Genomic DNA, 14,428 nt, shown 5'->3' on the forward strand with positions numbered 1-14,428 from the left:
TTTTTCGCTGCACGGGTAGTACCCGAAGTCCTTGTAGGTCTTCTGCAATGACCTTTCCCTTCGTCCAGCTCGTTTTCGAACGTCCCCTGTCCATGATGACGACGTCAGATTGTCCGCAGTGCTCCTTTGGTGAGGCTAGCGATTGATAAATTTGATAAACCGCGGAGGTTTGGTATATGACAATAATTAAATGAATACTGGTCGTTTCCACAGTCTAGCTCCCAGTTGAGCTCGTCGATGTGATCGTCAACACAATTTTGAGTTGCAGTTGGATGTCCCTCTTCGCCTTCTCATAAGCGTCGCGCGGCGAGCTCCTGACGGGGTGTCAAGGGAAAGGCTCAAGGTCTTCGTAGAACGTTTCCGATTGTGTTCGCCATTTGGTCGCGGCTGGCGAAATACTCTTCTTCACCGACAGTGAATTGTCGCGTACGACATTCCCCTCTGTTCTCTCCGGGTCGAATTCCCTTCCAATTTCTCCGGTGGAGAACCAAGGTAACTGGAAAATCTTCCCCCCAAATAAAATAGCAGTGTACGAACTATTCCCTTTTGGGCTCGTCGGGGCGATCCTCAGGCTCCTTTCGTACGATCACGTTGAATTCTCTTGGCTCGGCGAGTCGTTCGGCGTGTGATAAACGTTCATGAGCGGCAGGGTAGCTTTTGAGTCGCCTCTGACGATCGTGTGAAACGGTGAGCTAGCAAGCCCTTTGAATATCGGATCCTAAGGGACGAGTCCCTTGGCTGTCCGTCTGGCTGTCAACATAGGCGCAGATCATGCGGATATATGAATCACATCCGGCATTCCACATCTACTCACGCAACACTTGTCCTTTGCCCGTTCTCACAAAAACCCTTATAAATATTTTCGTCAAGTTAATTTAGACGGGGAGGCGGATCACTGCTCCAAACGTCATCTCGTGTGCGCACGGCGGCGCGTGATTGCGTCCAAGGAGGTTGGTCTGAGACTGCAGTAAGTTTTCCATTCTGTGGCGCGGCAGCGTCTCATTCAAGTGAGGGAGTCCCAGGCAGAATCGCCTAAGTCATTTCATTTCCCTTGTCCTCATTCCGTGTCGTCCACTTCCTCTTGCGTTACCTTGCTCGTGTGCACCCGCACATCAACTGCATAGGTTCCGCACCGTCTCCCTTGGCTTGAAGGTCACCCGCGCGGCAGTGAACAAAGTTGGGCGGTGTACATTCTCCTTTGTCTTCCTCGCGCCTACGCCACTGTTCCCTTTGTACCATATCGCGATTAACTACGTATGCGTTCCGTTCCCAGCGTGCCAGTGCGTTTCAGACTTTGATTCTTAACTTCCTGCTTGACAAGGGTACCCATTTTCGTCAACAAAATGTTGCTTGTCTTCCTTTCTTCAGATCGGGAATCCGCATCGACAAAATTCAATAGTCACCTTGACAACGTCCGCTCCTACACGTCGATAAAAAGATTGCGACAGACTCATCCGGTCTCGGTGAGGGCTGTTGCCCTTGGTACAAATTACCACAGAATGCGATCCTCGTTTTCCGCATGCGATCGCCTATTACAGAACCCTGGCCTTATCCTGTGTACCTCTTGGTCTACGGTTCCGAACCGTGAGTGCTCACTGAAAACCAGCGTGGGGGCTTTCCTCTTCACGGCGCTTCGCGTACTTCATCGATTATCACTTCCGTCTTCCTCTGGCGTTTGCGAGTTTCCCTTCTCCGTTTCTCTACGCGAATCTTCGTTCCCTGTTAGGCGAGTGCCCTCCCCCTTCCTTTTTCACAATGACACGGTTCGTGCGTCCGAGTCGGAATCTCGACACTCATTCGTCCTCCTGATCGTGGGGAGTCCCCAATTTCCTTCACTATCGTCCTTTCTCCAACCGATTACAACGTATGCTCCCCCTTCATTTGTCGCCCTCTCTCCTCCTCCTCTTTTCCTTTTCGCTACTTTCTAAATTCTAACTAAAGTTCCATCTTGTCACTACGAACGAGGGTCCATTCTTTTGTTGTAAGTTACTGATAACGGCCACCTTTCCTCGCTGGTAGGTTGACAACAGGCCTCCGCCTTGACCGGCGCCGCTTCATGTCGCGATGCGAATTGTTACTGACGACTCGCCATGCTGTTGGAAGGTGCGTATGGGTTTGCAAGCCATTCTCTCCATCCCCTGTTGAACTCGCTTGTCGCAACGCCTGGGCGCGTCATGTCGTCGGCGTCGTGGCCCGGGCTTCTCCTCTCCCTTATGGTTTCTCTCTTACCTGTAGGTCTTCCAAACTCTTGTTTCGAGGACTGCGCCCTCGACACCAAAAAAAAGAAACAGTAAACAAAATAGAAACGAAAGCGGGGTTATCCTGATAAACCCATAAGTAGGTCCCCCGTTACAAAATGCGTTCGCGCTTGCGTCAGTCGCGAGGCTTGGTCGTTATTGACCGCGGTGCATGGTCTTGTTCTCTATGTGGCAGCAACAAAAACGAAACAGGACAGTACAAAAACAAAAACAAAGGAAAGGCATGGGGGGTTATGGTGGACAGAAGTACCACATGTTGGCAGGCGGGTAAGTAGGACGCTCGTAGATTAGCGTAGATGCGTGAGCGATAGAGCCCATCTCTTCTGATCATGCTAACAGATTGGTCTCCCCCTCGACGCCGAAGTCAGTAATGGAATAGCACGCGTAATAGAGCGAGCTTACAACACGGGGTCGCCGTCGGCGCGTATCTTGTATGGTCTTCAATCTTTGGAGATGAAGGACGGACGTCCTCGGCATGTGTACGTGGCCGCGCAATTGCACGTGATTTCGGCGAGTCAGACCAGCAACGGTCCATCTCATCCCGTTTTCTCGCTCGTCGAGTGGATGTAGTACATCGTGAACGAACGTAGGCAGCGTCTCCCTATGTGACCGGTCTCGACATCGTCGGTGCCACCCAAGCCTTGGGTGTTTGAGCGGTCGGCTGCAGGTGTGGCCAACAATCTTTCGTACAAGTACGAAATTTCTCCTTAATTATAGTTAATTTTCCGAAAATTGGCTGGGGTTCCGTCTGCGACTGATACCGATCGTTTGAGAGCCCACCGGCGGCGTTTTGCGTACTCATTTTGCAAACGCACTACTGCGTTATGTGATCACTTGCAATTTGCTTATTATCTCCACCGGGGACTACAGTGACTCCGTCATTTCTTGGGAGTGCGGCGTTCGCCGCTCTCTACCTGTGCTGCTGACAAGGCAACCTTGCCTATCTCACTTCCTCTCTCTTCCTCCTGATGTTCCGCGGTCCCAACTCTCGTGAGTACCATTCCTTCCTGTCTTCCCGTTGCGTCCCACAATACCACTTCCAGCTCAACGACATTCCAACGGGGTTACCCCGCTTGGGCGCGCGCGACTTGCGGCGGTAATGGCACCTTCTTCCTCCTGAAATATCTTACCACTGCGCTGCGCGGTAGTTGAACGACCGGTTCCCACGTAGCGTCCCTCGTCCCATATCCATACCACTTCACCCTGAGGATCAATTCCTCATCTTGATAACCATGATCGATGATCTCCTCTATCACGCACTCGGCGTCCTTATCCCCTCCCTCGCGTCCGGGGTTACTTTCTTCCCCCTCCTGAAGATCCTCCGATGTCACTAACTCTTCTGAATTAACTATCTGCTGTAGGTGTTGCGGTATCTCCGCCGACCGATTTCGAGTAACAAAATTTTCCTCAACCTCTTGTGTCTGCGCCCGCGCGTGAGGGTCGTCCTCACTCTCCATCTCGTCCCGTCCGTGATCTGTCACGTGTCCGCTAAGGTACTGTAGAGCCTGATGTAGACCTGGTGTGGGCGCTTGTTCCATCGGACTTGGGGCCAGTTCTACTCGATCTCGCGAAACGCGTTCCTCCTGATCCCCAATGGCGATGACAACTGTATTCCTGTCTGACTGCTTGACTGGATACGGACCCGTGGCCACTTGTGCCAATTTGTGTTTCGGCTCGGTGGCCGTGCCTTGCTCTTTCCGAAGGAATACGTATGATCCTGAAGGGATGTCATACTTCGACTTGCGGAGCCTTGCGTCGAAATTTCGCTTGTAGCGCGCTTGTTCTTTCCGCAAGCTCTTACCCGCGCCTTTCATCAGGCTTTCCAACCACGACTGCCATTTCAGGTAGTACGCTCGATTCGAGCTAAATCCTTCCAACTTGGCTGTGCTTGTAACGCAATGCTTCTCGGCGCCCGAGCTAACACCAGCTCGAAGGGCGCGATGTTCGTAGTTCGATGAACTTTCGTGTTGTATGCGAACGTCACAGCGTCGCTAAATAGGTCCCAGTCCTTCGGATGTTCTCCAACATATTTTCGCAACGCGGAAGTCAGCGTGCGGTTAAACCTTTCAACTTGGCCGTTTGCTTGCGGGTGGTACGTAGTCGTGAACACATTGCGTATGCCGAGAATTCGACAGACGTTCTGAAGGAACCGGGCCGTGAACTGTGTTCCATTGTCGGACAGCAGCTTGACCGGCGGTACGTACACGAATACCAAATGGTGAACGAAGGCTTGTGCGATGTGCGCAGCTGATATCTTCTTCAACGGTACGGTTCGTACCAGTTTCGAGTATCGATCGCTGACCACGAGAATGTACCGATTTCCTCGTTTAGTTGTAATTAGCTCGCCGAGGATGTCGATGGCGACAAACTCCAGTGGAGCTTTGGGCGTGAACAGCTTCATTTCCTTCGTGTTTCTTCTTAACTTCACCCTCTCCCGCGCGCATGCGGCGCAATTCTTCGCGACTGCATAGCAGTCTAGGGCCATCGTAGGCCAATAAAAATATCTTCTCAAAGTCTTGTGAAGTTTCCTGCCTCCCGGGTGGCCTGCCAATTTTGCGTAGTGGCTCAACCCTAGGACGCGGTCCCTTAACGATTGTGGTATCACCACTTGTACAAACTCTGCCGCGGTACGGCATAGAGTTCCTTCGAGTTCCTCGGTCTCCATGCTGAACGTTCTCACCTTTCCGGCGTCCATTTCTTCCTTGATGCGATTGCAGAAGGGGTCGACGGCTTGCTCGCGAATGAGCTCCTCCGGAGTGACAGCTTGGAATTGATCGAGGCGATCAGGAGCGGTCCCCCCCTCAAGAGCGAGGATGTCGTCTATCGCGTCAAAACTTTCGTCGTCCTCCACTGTACCCTCGGCCGGTTCGGCCATAAAGCATGAGATTTCGTCGTCGATTTCGTCGACGGTTTCTCCTGCGGTCCGTAATCTTGACAGGGCATCAGCTTGACTGTTCGCCTTGCCCTTCTTGTACTTGATTTCGAAATCGAATTCCGAGAGGCGGAGCCTCCATCGGATTAATCTCCCGCTGGGGTCGGTTACGTTCATCAACCACCTCAATGAGGCATGGTCGGTATGCACGATGAAGTGCTCGCCATATAGATATGGTCTTAAAGTCTGTACGGCCCAAATTACCGCTAGGCATTCTTTTTCTGATACAGAATAGTTTCTCTCGGCTGCGGCTAACGTTCTTGAAAAGGACCTGATGGGTTTGCGTTGCGCATCCGGGTGTGTTTGAAATAATGCAGCGCCGATTTGATAGTCGCTTGCATCGGTGTCTACCGAGTATGGTAGGTTCTTCTTCGGCAGCGCCACCACCGGTGGCGCCAAGATAGCGTCCTTGAGCTTATGAAAAGCTTTTTCGCACGGTTCGTCGAACACTTCCAACTGGACCGGTTGTCCCTTCTTCAACAGTTGATTGAGCGAATGCGCGATTTTCGCATAATGCGGAACGAATCTGCGATAGACATTACAAAGTCCCAAGAAGTTCCTGAGCTGGGTCTGCGTTTGACGGTACCTCACTTGTTCCAATGCGACGGTTCGCGCAGCGTCCACTTCCAATGTACCTGGCCGAACTACATGGCCCAGGTACTTGATCTTTTCGACGAAAAATTCACACTTGCGAAGCTTGAGCTTCGCACCTGCCTTCTCCAATACAGAAAGTATTTCATCCACGTGCACGATGTGCTCCTCCCACGACTTGCTAAAAATTATTATGTCGTCCAGATACACTAAACAGCACTTCCAACGGAACGGAGAGAGCAGGATATCCATTGCTCTCTGAAACGTCGCTGGCGCGTTAGTTAGCCCGAAGGGCATTCTTGAGAAGCGATACAGTCCTGAGTGACACGAAAATGCGGTCTTGTCGCGGTCGCGCTCAGGGATAGGCATCTGCCAATATCCCGAGATCGCGTCCAACGCGGAGAAAACCTTGGTGTCACCAAGCGAGTCCAGGCACTCATCCATGCGCGGTAAAGGGTACGTGTCCTTTACCGTTACCGCGTTTAACCGGCGATAGTCTACGCAAAAGCGCATCGATCCGTCCGGTTTCGGCACTAATAAAACGGGCGGCGCCCATTCTGACTGCGCCGGTTCGATGACTCCTGCTTCTAACATCTTCTGTACTTCTGCGTCCTCGACCTCCCGAGCCTTTGGACCGGCTCGGTAGAGAGCTTGTGCAATTGGCCTTGTATCCGGGGCCAGTTCGATTCGGTGGACCGTGGTGTTGATCTCACCGAGGGTCCCATCCCACATGCGGGAATATTTTTTTAACATCCGACGGAATCTTTCGCGCAGCCGGTTCGGCACGTGGCTCAGGTCGAGTTCCTCCACGTCCGGCGGGGGAGCCTCAATCCGCCGCTCCGGCGTCGTAGTTGCCGTCGCGGAGAGCCTTTCCTCCCGTTCTCCTTGCTGGTCCTCGCGGTTTTGATCCGACGGTTCGCATCTTGTCTCGCCCGTAGGCGTCTTGGTGGAATTAGGAAAATTTTCCTTCTTCCTTTCTTGAATTCCGAGAACCTTACCAATCGTGGCTTTGCTCTCGAGCGCGGCTCTCGGGCGCGGTAATAATTCTGCCACCACTTGGCCTTTTTGCACCCTGACAGGGTACGTCCTAAAATTGGCAACGAGTAAACGAACGGGCCGGTCAGGCTCAACCTGAACGACACCATTCGTGCACGTCAACCCGTGCCTTTCGTACAACGACGAGTACGGCTGAACCACCACCAAGCCCGCCCTCTTCGAGGTGCATTCCACGACGCGTTGCGTCCCTGGCTCGATAGTCGTGGCTCTTGCCACTTTTACCTTAGGGGAAATTCGCTCCACCTTTCCATCATTCTCGTCCTCTCCCGGGACGAGATTCTTCTTCCCTTTTCTCGTCGAGAACCGCCTAACTATCGGAACGTACGAGAAATCCGCCAACTCAACCGTTTTCTTCCTTGGATAAATTGCTTCCACAAACCGGTCACAGTAGTCCGCGCCTAGAATTAGCGGGACGGCTAGTTTTTCGCATACAATAAACTCGGCTGCGGCCACAAATTTTCCAAGCCTCACAGGCATTCTGATTGTGCCGAGAGTCCGGAGTGGCCTATTGTTCGCGTCGCCAATGTCTTGGGTCGGTCCGTAGGACACTAGAGATTCCATTCCAGCCGGGAGTTCCGATTTTCGCACAAGGTTTGGTCCCGCGCCGGTGTCTATGACAGACAACACCCGGCTCATCAATCCGACTGTTGGTCCAATGTCCGCGTAAACTTTGTAGTTTTTTCGCGCAAGAACCAAAATCTTCTCGGGACACTCCCTTCTCTTAACCCTGTACCAAGGTCTTGGAACTTCTTCCAGCGGATGATCTCGGGCTCGGCTCAAAATTTTCTTGACTTAAGCTGGCCCTTTCGGCTTATCCACCAATCCAACAACCTCCTCATCGGGGCCTGATTTTTCCCTTAGAGACGGGGAACGGGGCTGAGCCCCGGGCACAGTACGTCGACCCTGTGCCTCTCGCGACTCATGCGAGATTCCCCTCTCTAGTTTTCCTGCCGCTGCGGGATCCTTCTCACATCCGACGTCGCGGGCCCCGCGGCGGGCCCTCTGAAGGGTTGGTTCGACCTCGGCGTTGAAGCACTCGGCGTGCTCGCCGTCTGCGAATCGAACCAATTCTTGACCTTCAGTTAACTCGTCGATGGTATCTCTAACCTCTCCATCGGAGACAACGCCTCATAATTTTCCAAAACTCGATGCATTTCCCGGAGGGAAAGAATGCACGTTGGCGCGGCGTGCCGCTTTTCGTAACAATGATAGCACACCGGTCCGTGCGTCTTGATGGGATATTGCGGCCTAGGTCCTCCACGGGCCGGCGGCCTTCCTTGACGTTGCGGCCTTCCCATCCAGCCTGGCCTTCGAAACGTCGTACCCTTGTCTTCCATTGGAATGCGCGGCGCCGGCGTGTGGCCGCGCCCCCGAAACATCATCACGGGATCCGTGGGCTCTGAAAACGACTCCGTCGTGTACGTGGGCGTCGGTAGAGTTGACGACCCGCTTGCCCCGTAGTCCTCGTGTCCGTAGCCCTCCGATGGCTCAATGAACTCGCCTTCGGCTACTAACGCTCCTTCGTAGTGATTTTCGCTACTTCCATGCGCACGGCGCTCATCTGACGCGGAAATTGACTCGGCCAAATGGACGGCGGCATGAATTTTGCGACCGGGATAAGAAGCCCTCGGCTTCTTTCCCGCCCTGAACGTCGACGGCGTCTGGATCGTGACCTTCTTGGTCTTCTTGTCCTTAGCGCGGCTCGCCGAGCCATGCGCCTTCGCGTAATTGACTAATCTCAAAAACGAAACGTCCCGATTGTCTTGTCGGTATTGAGATACCATCGGCGTGATACTCGAATCGAGTCCTTCAATAAACATCGTCATTTGTTCTTCCATCGAATATACGTTTCCACATCGATTGCTTGCGTCCGTCAGACGGATATAAAATTCCATCTCGTCTTCAGACGGTCTTTGCTGAACTTCTCGCAATGCGAGCACGGCTTGACGGATCGCCTCGTCGGTTGCCAAACTCCTCAACAACCACTGTGCGGCCTCCGGCCAAACGGATACCTTTCCGTGGTGGGACCCGGCCGTCTGAGACACCGAAGTGTACTGTCTCAAGGCGATGCCGCTTAGAAATTCGGGCAACAAGCGGATCGCTTGCCCCTCGTTCATTTCTTGGGTATCAAACTCTTGGACTAATTTTGCCAAAAAGTCCATCACAAGGACCCCGTCCTCACCTGTGAACGTGTTGTCCTTCTTCACCTTAGGCGGAATATCTCTCCTAATTTTTCGCACGGCGGTCCGCCGGGAACTTGACAAATATGTCTGCAGGTTCCGCAAGCGGTACGTTCGGTACGAAAGTAATTTCTTGAAGAGGTAGTTGGTCGGATTCAGCTCCTCCAACTCCTCCCATCGCGGCCCGCGCCGCGTTGCGACATCTTCGGGCTCCGCGTCCTTGTCTCTCCGCGAGGCGGACGAAGTGACTCCGCCTCGTCTGGAGGAAATTTTCTTGCTTGACGAAATTCCGTTTCCTTCTTCTGAACGGCGTTCGGAATCGCCCGAATGGTTCGACGAACCGCCGTTACCATCTTCGGAGGGACCAAGCGACTCGACTGTGAGTCGCGGTTCTCCGGATCGTCACTACAGTGACCCTTGCGTGTACGTCGCTTGTCCTTCTTCGAAGGCTTCGACTTAGAACTTCGCTGACGAGCGGGCTTGTCCTTCTTCGACCGGCGGTCGCCCTCTCTACCAGAAGGGAGCGGCTCGTCGTCCGATCCTTGCGGAGCTTGATCCGCGGCCTGCTCAAGGTCCTTGAGACGTTGCGCGGCGCGATCGAATCGGTCATCGATGCTTGTTCTAAATTTTTCTAAGGACTCCAAGGCTTGATTCGCGCCGCGCCTCGCGTCCTTGACTGAAATTTTCAACGAAGCTAGGACCTCCGGCTCCAGACCGTCGGTCGCATCTCCTCGCTCCTTCTCGACGAGGTCCACTCGAGCCGATAGCTCTCCTAAAACGGTGTGGAACTCGGATGCTTGCAACTCCAGTTGCTTCCGGACGAGGGCCAATTCAACCTCGAGATTTTTCGTCATCTCTTGGCGAATTTCCTCGCCCATCTTCTCGAACCTGTAGGATAGGTTATCCTTGTCGGCTTCAATCCCCGTCAGGGATTCTTGACCTTTGGGATCCGTGGCCGTATTGGCCTGGCTTCGGGTGCGAGGACCTCGCGGGATCCTCGACGCCCTTGCCGATCCGCTCCTACTCGCCCCGGGACCGACGTCCCCGGGTGCGCTTGTTGACATCGCTCGTACGAGCGAACCTGCACACAAAAAAGAGTTACAAACAAAAATAAAAAAGAGACTCCGTCACCCAGACCAGCTTTGTAGTGCAACTCCAGACCGAAGCTGTCGTCGACACAATTCTAGGTCGGGTTTGCTGTAGACAATTCTAGGTCGGGAGACCACTTTTGTAGTGCAATGTGCCTGGCAGGTCGCGAACACAGTCCGACGGTCAAACAAAAAGAAGAAAAACAACAACAGCAACAACCACTGCCGATGGCACGCGCTACGGAGAGTTCGAGAATTCGTTTCCCCTTGTGTGGGCTTGCGGCCCACGGTAGCTCAACTCCGGCGGGGGGGTAAGGAAAGATGCCCGGCCCGGGAGGAAAATGGTGGTAGAGACTTGTGAAGACTTGAGTGCTCGGCGAGTGCGGGTTGGGCTTGTCTACGAGGGTATGACCGCGGTTCGCTGGGTTGTAAGGCCAATGCTCGACGAGCGTCTTCAGCACCTTGTGTATAATCCAAGGTCTTCGACGGGGGCTTGTTCAGCACTACCCGACGGGATCGTAACCGTGTAGCAACACTATTACCGACGTGTTGCCCGATGGCTAAAAACACCCTCACCAGCGCGATCGCAATCGCGGTAGGCGGTACCAACTCTGTCTTATACAGTAAGACCTTCGACGGAGGCGTCGTTGCAACAGCCTTCCGACGGAACTTGAAACAGTAGCAGCGCTACACACCGTGTTGCCCGATGGCTAAAACACCTACACCGGATCGGTCGCAACCAACTCCAGTGGAACCAACACAATTAAGGGAAAAATAGAGATAGTGGTAGAAAATGATAGGGAAATAAAGGAAAAAGAAAAGGGAACCCCCGAGCGATAGAGAATGCCGTAGGCTTAGGTAAAAGGGAGCGTCTTGGTAGAGACGGACTTCGACCAAGGCGACATTCAACTCCGGCAACTCGGGTTACCTTTACTGACTTGGCGGTCAGAGGGCCAAGGTATATATCGCCCCGCCGGAGTCACTACAGTAGCTCGCGGCGCTAGATCCTAGATCTAATCTAGTGTCAGCAAAATTACTGCCAACTAATTAACTAAATAAAATAAAATAATTAAAAATTAAAACTGTGCAATTATTCACACGTGTGTCCCCCAACCCGTACATATCCAAATATTTTCCTTTCTTTTCACCCCCCTTTTCAGGTGCGTATTGCACTACAGATGTCATTACTTTGTAGTGACAGAACGGGATTTCGCTACGCGAATTGGATATCCGAACAGGGTTCCTACACAGAGATAGCAATAGGTCTATCTTTGTATCTCCACCCTTCGGTATTTCAACCATGGCAGTTGAATGTGCGAGGAAAGGGAGGTACTACGGCTGGAGAAAGGGCTTCACGGCCTAAGACAGGCCTGAAACTTTGGAGCGAGACGTAGATAGAGGTCATGAAGATTTTGAATTTCAAACCTCTGCGCTCGGACCCATGCATATTCCATAGGAAAAGTATGTGGCTGCTGGATTACTTGGATGAATTTGTGGTCATTGCTCATCGTGAGCCAGACATAAGACAGCTCATAAGAGATCTGTAGCGTCACTTAGATGCCAAGGACCTTAGTGGTCTCCGACATTTTCTCGCCACTTCCTTGATCTGGAATGGAGGAAGTGCTTGGTTGTCCCAAAAGAAGTATTTCCAGTGCATTATAATTCGTTTTGGAAGGCAGAACTGCAAGCCTGTCAATACACGTACGTGTACGGACATCCCCATCAGTAACAATTCTCCATCTGTCCATCAAACACTGCATCGGGAAATGATCGGAGGACTTCTTTTCTTGAGAATCCGAACGATGCTAGATGTTATCGCTGCGTTCAATATTTTCCCCGAAACACATCAGATCCAAGACAGGAACATCTTACTGCTGTGAAAAGAGTTTTCAGATAACTCAAATGTACCATTGATTTCGCTCTCGAGATTGGTTCTTCACTTGGCGGGTTGGTTGGTTTTACAGATGCTGACTGGGGAGGTGATAAGGTAGACCGAAAGTCTACTTCTGGTTTTGTATTGCAGTTCACGTATAAATCGATTAGTTGGAGAACCACATAGCAAAAGCTTGTTGCTTTTTCAACTGCAGAAACAGAATTCTTGTCGGCTATCAAAGCATGCAAAGGGTTTGTTTGTTTGAGACATTTGCTGCCGGAGCTGAACAATGAGCTGCTTGGCAGTACTGTTCTTTTCGAAGATAATATAACTGCAATGCACTGAGCTACAGAAGGGGTTCGCCATGCGAAGCATGTCGCTATCAGGATGAAATACTTGCCGGGAAGTCAATGCTGGCATTGTTAACCCCAAGTACTGTCCTGGTGAGGACAAGACAGCCGACATTTTCTGGAAGCAGTTACTTTGCAAGACCTTCGAAAGGCTTTGCTCTCGACTTGGAGATATCGGCATGGGACAAAATTGATTTCGCGATGAATTAGAACGCGGATTGAGATGAGATATTACTTAGCTTGGACGTGCTGCAATCCTTGAGGTTAACCTCATCCATAGACTTTCACGTATGTTACACGCTGTAATTACAGCGTGTAACATACGTGAAAGTCTATGGATACTGAATTTGCCCTCCTTGATCTACTTTCGTGCTATCGTTATTCCTGAAGGACGTATCTGTCCTTGAGTGGGGGCCCTACTTCTCTATCTCGCTCAGTTGAGTTCGTCTACTGTTCAATGATTGGTTGGATTCGTTTTTCTACTATATTTCCAATGCTACTGCATTTTTTGGCTGTGAAGCACTGTTAAGTTGGGTTTACACCCAGTTATTAGAATTGGTGTCACACAGAGTAATTTGGCTATCAAAAACGTCCAATCCACAGGAAATAGAGTCTGTTATTCTATATGTGGTGTGACACTATATCCTGCATTCAATAATTTAGTATGAGTGACATTAATAATTTGCACAGAAATAGTGCCACAAAGACGAAGACCCAATTGTAACAATTTAATCACTTTCTACACGCGTCCCATTAAAATGGTGATGGTGCGTTTCAATTACGCGTTGTAGCTTTGGCAGTAACTGACGTTCTTACCACTGGCCGTTAAGATTCGAAGCCATACCCGTCAATATCATCGCTTTGCGTGCATATGAGACTCCACACGCATCTGCTTGTCTATTCAAACTGCTCACTTCTTCCACTGCCAACTCTAGAAGAAACCTCTTGCCAGGGTTAGGAATCTTACCAGATGATTCGTTCCACTTGTTTTCTTTGATCATCTTCATTTTGTACTTCTACCATTGCGTTGACCACTCCGTCTTGCTCTTTTGTATAACAAATGAGTCACACGGTTGAACATAATCTCTAATATTGGGTTCAACTTTTCTTATCTCAGTACTGATTTTGGCAAAATGGAGATGTCAGCTCGGTGGTCTCATTATGTCCATCGCAATTGTCAACGTAAGGAACTCTCTTCCCTCCATTAGGTAATGGACCAATCACCTTCCTTTCAGACAGTCATTGAGGAATATTTCTTGTATCCATCCACCCCTTCGGAACAGATCCATAGGAAACTCGGGGAAGAGTATCAGGGACACCATGAATTGGATAGGAGCGCTTTCAAGTTCTTGGATATCATGAAGGGAGCTTGTCTTTTCGCGTCACAGCCCCCTATTCTAACAGCCATTGTAATTCCCTCACTACCGTTCATTGCTTCAGCATATTTAACTTTCTCGTCTCCTGAAAAATCCAAGGGTCTGCCCATTGTCAATTTCAAGTACGAAATGAGTTTCATCCGCGTTTTCAATGCTGTCGTCCTTGCGATCACTGCTCCTAAAGCCACGCAGCAGCACACCTAAATGATAGACAGCCTGCATTCCCAATGAGCCAGTTTGGCAGGGCTGGGGTTGTCCCAGTGTGTGCTTTGCTGCCAATCCCATACCGGTCTGTAAACGACTAGGTAAATCGAAGAGAAATAAACTCTATCATTGGCTTTTCGGAACGTGGATCAATCATGAATGATTGGTATGCATATCTATCGCTGTTATTATGAATATGAGGACTGAGGGACTGCAGAGTGTTGTAATTAAACTTGACACCGAGCTTTTGTAGACGACAAAATTCTGCGGACCAGTCTTGGTGCAGTGCGTCGACCTAAACAGGGCGTTTACGCCCTCTTCCTCTTCGACCTTTGAGATCTACGCGCTTCCGGCCTCTAAAACGCGACGGGTTATTAATGAATGTTGTCCCTCCAAGCGTAGGAACGCCCTGCGATTTAACGTTTTGCAGATATTCGTGACGACATTCCAGATCCTCGATGCTTTTGCAATATCCGCGTTTTTGCTTGCACGGAAGAGATGAAGGAACTCGCGCAGGACT

The sequence above is a fragment of the Chondrus crispus genome, genomic scaffold (assembly GCF_000350225.1).
Source record: "Chondrus crispus Stackhouse genomic scaffold, scaffold_28, whole genome shotgun sequence".
Lineage (NCBI taxonomy): Eukaryota > Rhodophyta > Florideophyceae > Gigartinales > Gigartinaceae > Chondrus > Chondrus crispus.